Source organism: Impatiens glandulifera, chromosome 1, assembly GCF_907164915.1.
Source record: "Impatiens glandulifera chromosome 1, dImpGla2.1, whole genome shotgun sequence".
Taxonomy (NCBI): Eukaryota; Viridiplantae; Streptophyta; class Magnoliopsida; order Ericales; family Balsaminaceae; genus Impatiens; species Impatiens glandulifera.
This window is the reverse complement of record NC_061862.1, coordinates 156,639,641-156,647,298: the sequence shown is the minus strand read 5'-3', so window position 1 is coordinate 156,647,298 and position 7,658 is coordinate 156,639,641. Positions and strand designations below refer to the sequence as shown.

The window sequence follows — 7,658 nt, the reverse complement described above, 5'->3', positions numbered from 1 at the left end:
TTAATTATATATAGTCTATATATTTAACTTTAACAAAGATTAGGTTAGTTAAGCTATCCTCTTATGTTATATGATCTATATATTTAATTTGAAATATTTTATTAAATTCTAGTATATTTTCATCAAAATGATTAACTTATGATAAATTGTCAAATATATTGCGTTTTATAAGAAAAACTAATTTCCATTTCAATAAATCTGTATCTAATACTATTTAGAGTAGATTGAATTTTATCATGTAATATAAAAAGTAGTTTTAAATTAGGTTAATTACTATATCATAAATTTCTATGACTTGATCTCATCACTAAAAAAAATATAATTATGTGATTTTTGTAATGGATAATTGGTATTTGTTTTGGGTTAAAATTTGTATCAAGTCTCAAATTGCTTCTTAATATTATATATATATATATATATATATATATATATATATATATATATATATATATATATATATATATATATATATATATTGTGAAATTTTGTTTAATATATTACTAAATAAATATAAAATGCATCATTTCAGAAATTAATAGTTAATTTTTTTTAATTCTTTATGATATATTTTTAATGAATTTTTTCTATTTCAAATTTTATTTAAAAATATTTTAAAAAAATAATATAAACCATAAGTTTAAGATGTCATTAAATTATAAATATTTGAATTTTTATTACAAAATATCTTATCATATTAAAACAATAATAACTAAATTTAAATAGAATACAAAATAAATCATTAAAAAATAAGTTAGAATATAATTGACATATTTTAAATAGTTTATTATTTTAATTTATAATATTATTGTATAATAAAAGGTTATGTTATTTTAAAAAATAAAAACAGATATCTTTTTTAAAAAAATGTTATAATATATTTAAATTTTAAAAAATATATATATATATATACTAATTATTCTTCATTATTCAAGATATTCTATGGTTAGAAATGTTTCTACATGATTTCCTAAATAAATTTAGGGGTTCAAATTTCTCTTTTATGATGATATTGACGAAACCCTAATTTAATGTTGTTTTATTATTGGCTTATCTCCAAGAATTATTATTATCCTGTCCCAATTTAAAATTGTTTTTCTTGGCTTACCTCAATTATAATTAATTATGTTCACTGTTAACTTATTAACATTTGGAAGTAAATTAATTACCGTAGTTATTTTATAAACATATATATGATTTATCAATAGAACAAGACAACAACTAATATTGATTCAAATTATAGGAATTGGATTGTTACCAAATAAAATAGCTAGTTATAGAATGTCAATCATAAGGGTTATTCATTAATTAGTCATATTTTTGTTGTGATTTTAAATTACTCTAATTATTTTGTATTATGCAGAAATCAATTTTAATATATATGAAAAAAAATTGTGTTTCAATTGTCAAGTTTAGTTGTCATAAATTGATAAGCACACTGCAAATGGTCTAATTAGATGTGACGCTTATATTATGAATATATTATAAGTATTCATGATACTTTCATACCCAATAAGTTAGTTGATGAGAGAAAATGTTTTATACATGAGATGCAATTTTTCAGTAAAAATAATATTATTTAAATAGATGAGAATTTAAGAACTTATCTCACTTTGCTTATGTAAATTTTGAGATAACTATAGATCGCAATGTGACAAGTAGGCTATAGTATCAGTGAAATTTAAAAAGTTTGTTAAACATAAAAACAAAATTTCTTTTATCATATATATAGGTGTTGGCTTAATTAAAACAAAGCTAACACAATGAAAGGATGTAAACACAGCTCACAAACAGTTATCATCATATGCAATAGTTCAATCATCAATAGTAAAATTTAGAGTCAAACATGTGAGAATGTGAGGATGCGACGTGAATATAATAGTTGAGATTCGAGAATTGCAGATTGAGTTTTGAGAAATATATATTGAGATTATAAAACAGAGTAGGGGTAGTCAAAGATAAATCTCACAATAAAATCATAATTTTAAAATTGTAGGTCTTATATGATTTTGTTGTTTGTTATGTAATCTTTATTTGTTTGTTTCCAATGAGATACTCTAGGGTTGTTGTTTGTCGTCCTTCAATCCAAGCTAGGATATGGAATGTCTAATTTTGATTTTGACATTTTCTTTCACATTTGAACTTTTTAATGAAATGACGCTAAATAATTATTATTTTTAATTAGAAAGTTGTGAATTTAAATATTTTCATCAAACTTCTAATATTTAATCAAATTATTAAATATTAAGGTTAAGATGGTTAAAGCTAAATTTAAAATTTTGTTTTTGTAAGTGACTTTTTGAAAGGTAGTCTTATACAAAACATAGATTTGATCACTTTAAGAACGGCTCATTATTAAGTATCAATTACAATAATTTTGAATTTGAATCCTCCAAAGGATAAGAATCATGAATTAAGCACAAAACATTTATATTTGTATGAATCATAAAAAAAAAAGTGTTATTATGGAAGGGTCGGGTGGAATTCATGGCCATCCCCTTGATGATTTCGACTTCAAAGTTCATAATCTTTCACCTTGAAGAAGGGACGTTGCCCCCACCCTTATAATAACCCTCTTAAACACTTACTTGGTAATAAGTTACCATATATATCCGGTCATATCGTAATACAATCTATTGGCAATGGTCACTTAAAAATAATAAAAAAATCTCTCAAAGGTGTGAATCTTCATTTATACTAAACTATTTTTTATTAATTTTAAAAATATTAATATAGATGATGTATTGAGATTAGTTGATTAATTAATTATGTTTATTATATATAAAGAGTTCAAAGATTGCATCACCCTAGGATAAGAAAATCATTTATTAGAGTACTACTATGTATGACAAATCTAATTCTCAAATATTTTGACAAGAATAACAATCATTAAACATCAAAACTTTTTTTTTTTGGTACATGCAGTTATAAAATAAAACTAACATTCAGAAAAACTCTATGCATGAAAATTATATGGAGGAATTTCTAGTCAAATAAATTTGAATCAACCTATGTTTGACCGTTCAAATGCCAGTGGTATTTTTTTGTTATCCAATGAAATTTAAACATTTTGTTTTCTCTTGATTGAAGAATGTTAAATGCTAGGGCTGCTTCAACATGTAAGTTCTGTTTCATTCCTTCTTGTTGATGGTAAAGATTTTGCTAATTATTATCAAACAGTGGTTATATGTATAGATTATAACAATTAGTTATTTAATTTCTTTTTTATTTAAGTTATATTGGTGAAAATACAATACCTATTATTCAGGATGCCTCTCCGATCATGGGTTACTTTTTGACCTTCTCAGTTGCGTTGAGATGCAAGATTTTAATTCATTTGAATTTACGCCCGGTCGTGCAATATCCTTGACTTATGAAGATGGTAAGTTAATACCAAAGAGTGATATCTATTATCAAATATATAGCATAATTAATCAAACTAGTGAAAACTATGATGGCGATTATGTATTACGAATCACAATCCGAGCCTATATGGAAGGGAAAAAAATGGATTGTCCTTCCCCATCTTCAGATGATAGAGATAGCTTACTTTCTTCAATCATTCGAGGACAATCGAGTGAGATCGAGACACTAAGAGCTAAAGTCTTCAGTTATCGTAAGCGAAATTATCCCACCCATATCACAACACTCAAACCATCTAGAAAAGAGGTGAAACGCTTCATGCATGGTTGCTGATGCCGAGACAATATTGATCGATAACGTTCATAAACCTTATGCAACTGGTCTCTTAATGGCTCGTCCTGGTGAAGAGTTCAATGATATTATGGTTGATATTATAATTCTACCATCTTTGGTAATACTAATATCACCACCATTAGAACAATACATAGGTCCATCTCCTGGTCCAATAGATCGAATTTTATCATCAAAACTGTGTCTATCAAAAAGTGAAAAATGATTGGGATAATTCTTTCTATCATGATGAATAGGAATTCTTTTAATAATTTCATTATATCATCATTTTCAACTATAGGTTTAAGCTTTGTCAAAAGACTCTCTTTGAATTTGTCATATGAAACTTATAAACCCTTGAGATAGGCCCTTCTATCGATCGAATATAATTATAATAATAATTTCTATCGAATTTGAAGCCAAAGGTAAGAAGATTCAATTTTATAGTACTAGTATTTAACAATACTCCAGATACAAATATAGTTTTAAAATCACCCTCTAGAAAACCTAGATCCGACCAGATATCCAAAAGTAGGTATACATACCTTTCTGCTATCTAAAGAAAGATGAATGTCCTTCTTACCTTCTTTTCTCTAAAGGGCTGTGTAAGCACCTTGTACTTTTGAACATTCACTTACATACTTGGCATGTCTACTACTATATATTGAAACAGAATTTCAGTGTAGAACAAATTTGTCAAAATAAATAAAAAAAAATGGAGAAAGGGACTCACAAGTATATAGGTGATTATTAATTTCAGAACCTAACTAAATAAAATCCTCCAGAATCAGGGCTTCAAACAAAACATTTAAGAATGAAACTTGAAGCCAACAAAAAGATCAAACCAATTTAACTTTTAATGATAAAACCACCCAACCAAACAAGTTGATTCAGATAGATTAATTAGGACTCGGATTGCATACAAAGAAAAGGGAAGTGGTAAAAAAAAATGGTTGCTTTCGAGAGGCATAACAGGAGCTTCAACCCTAAATATTGTGAAAATCATTTTGATTGGTAGCTGAACCCAAGTTTCTTCTTTTAAGCTTTGCTTCGTTGTTTGATATGGACAGTTTTCAAACTCGAATTCAATAGCTATAAAAACTTATATATGTCCCTGAAATTAAAACAGAAGAAAAGTCCCACATCGGAGAGGAGAACAAGTATAAGAAAACTAAGGAGGGAATAAATATGCTGCTTTGTTAATTATTTCAAACATGATCCTTCAGGCAGCAACAGAGATATGATGAGTGGTCAAAATCTCGCAACTTACTTGCGTGAAGGGTGTCCGCTCAAGCCTGGTTACGACAATTGGGCACCCTAATTTATAACCATCTGATCTCTATTTTAAGTTTATTTTTTTATTAAAATTATTATATTTTATTATAAAATAATGATACTTACTAATAATGTAGTTTTATTTTATTTAGAGGTATATAGTTTGTTAAGCATTTTTTTTAATTGTTATAATTTTGGAAATATTAATTTATTTAATCTATTAATATATTTTAAATTCTTAATGAGTATTCATGAAAAACATTCTTTTATATGTGACCAACTATTTCATCAACATCAATACATTTTTCATTGTTCAATCATTGGTGTTGTTTTATTGTTATATTTATCATGTATCTTTAAAGTCCTTTCTTATAAGAGTTTTTCAATTTTTTATTAATAATTAAAACTTTTGATCTTTTTAATTCTTGAAAAAATAAATGTAAAAATAAATTTGTTATTTAAGCGGTTGTCCAAACAATTACACAACTCCTTCTATATAAGTTTCACAATAATTTGTATTTAATAAAACTAACTAACTATTTAAACTAATCATAAGCACAATTTAAGAAATTTCCTTCTTTTTTTCAGCTATATTTGATATAGACAAATCAACAAGTCAAATTCAGTGAATTGTATTTTTTTAATTGCAATTAATCTTTCTCTACGGCTGGAAAAGTTATCAAAATCTTATTTTAATCCAACAAAAGTCCCATTGTATCCGCAAACATATTCTTAAAAGAAGCCAATTTAACATTTTTCATTTTCAACCTTGAAATGTGAGAGTGCCTTACAGTTCAAGTTCAAGCAGCATTTCAGGTTTGCTGAAATAAACAAATTTATTGATAACATGTAGACTGCCACAACAAACAGATAAATTGGCACCAGAATTAACCACCTGCTCCAGGACAAAGTAGAAACAAATATTATAAAGCCATCGAAAAAGAAAAAAATCTGAAGAAACTATTTTGAGACTATTTTATAACCAACATGGATTAGGATAGGCAAAAGATCTTTACCGAACTTTTGGAAAAGAACAGGTCGCTCATTCAAAAATGCTTGCTTGTCCAGATTTATTTGAACATTTTGATTCCTCCCTAAGGCAGGGAGAAGTACATGAAGCAACCTTAGAACTTCATGAACCTGAACTGGCAAAATAGGATTCATTCTTAGGCTAAGGTGTCTGAGAGACAAGGATATTTATAAAAAACAACACACCAGATTCTGGACTACAGAAATCACAAAATTAGAATGAATCATGGTATATGTAGTCTCATCAGCAGATATCCTGTTTTAAAACATAGTGTATACGCTACATATACACCTTTTTACTAGTAGAAAAGTTACTTCTTTGAAGCAAATATTGGATAGAAATGCTGTGAAAAAAATTGTAACTTAAGTAGTTGGGTTAGCATTATCTAGCTCAATCTTTTTTGTCAAAATGGGTAAGTTAAATCCCCGTAATGGGAATTCTATGATCAGTTCAATTAAATTAGGAGAATTACTTGGTGATGTTTTCAGAAAAAGAAAATTGGAGTAGATAAGGTGGTTCTGCATTTCAAGCCTATAAGATGTGTGGCTTGAACAATCACTCCATGATCACAGAAAGTCTTGAGTTTTCCTTGTGGAAAAAAAATGATTTGTTGAAGACCTAATATAAGAGAATTTATGGTTGTTCTTTTCCTCCTTCCCTACTCTTTCAACTTTGATCATGGAAACAAACACAATATGTGAGCAAGTCACTTGATGTAGCTGCTACCCAGAGCCTCTTCATGGTATTTTTCTTGACGAATCCAAAGACGCTTCAGTTCCCCATATCTTCTTAGATAAATCATAACAAGTCTGGTCTTGAGCTTTTGAGAAGAAAGTTCTATCATCATCATTGTTACGATTTGTCTAAAAAGATATGGGAAACTGAATCTAACGGAAGTTATAGCGCCAAGGTTTTGAGGAAAGAGAAGAATGTTGATGCCAAAGCTAACTTGGGTTCTCCTAACCTGGAGAGGAGTGTTGTACCCACTAATAAAACAAAAGGTTTGCAGTTCATGTTTTGGAGTTTTAATTTGATTTTGATTTCATGACTCATTTATGATACTTTACACAGTTTCTATATTTTACTTCATGATATGTCATGCCTTGCAATATTTTGGAATAAGAATAGGAATAACCAAGAATTTAAGAATCTACATTTGTTATGATTTATAGATTATCTAAAAATGTAAGCTGATTCATGATGAAAAAAATAATTTGACCATGATTGTGAGAGAAAACTCTATACCAAATGAGACGAATGGATTATTAGTTAAAAAATAATTTGTATATTAAATGAAGCAACAAAAATCATATTAGAATCTGAAAATCGCGATCCAAAATATCTTATACCAAACTAAAAATAAAATTTTCTTTTAACTTTGCCATTTTCAATTAGATCGTGAATGTGGAAAAATACGAGTTTTTAAATAGGCTCTATGTGTTCCTAGATACACCTCTCTCCAAGTTTCCATTGTGAAGATGCCTAAGCAATGAAGACTCTTTTCATACCTGTCCATGTGTTCTGTCAATGGCGAACTCAGGACCGGGGACGAATGAATCGCAGTGCTTCCTGTGTACGGCGAAGACTTGAGTGGCTTGACGGAAAGCATGTTGTGTTTGGACAGGTTGTTGATGGAATGGATGTTGTGAAGGCGATTGAGAAA

General features: G+C 27.8%; 1 non-coding gene across 1 annotated transcript; it reads left to right on the top strand.

Annotated features, from left to right (window-relative positions):
* Nucleotides 1–4,925: 4,925 nt before the first annotated feature.
* Nucleotides 4,926–5,030, top strand: LOC124923130. Its single transcript, XR_007098144.1, has one exon. It is a non-coding gene; the product is annotated as a small nucleolar RNA Z279/snoR105/snoR108 (small nucleolar RNA).
* Nucleotides 5,031–7,658: the final 2,628 nt, after the last annotated feature.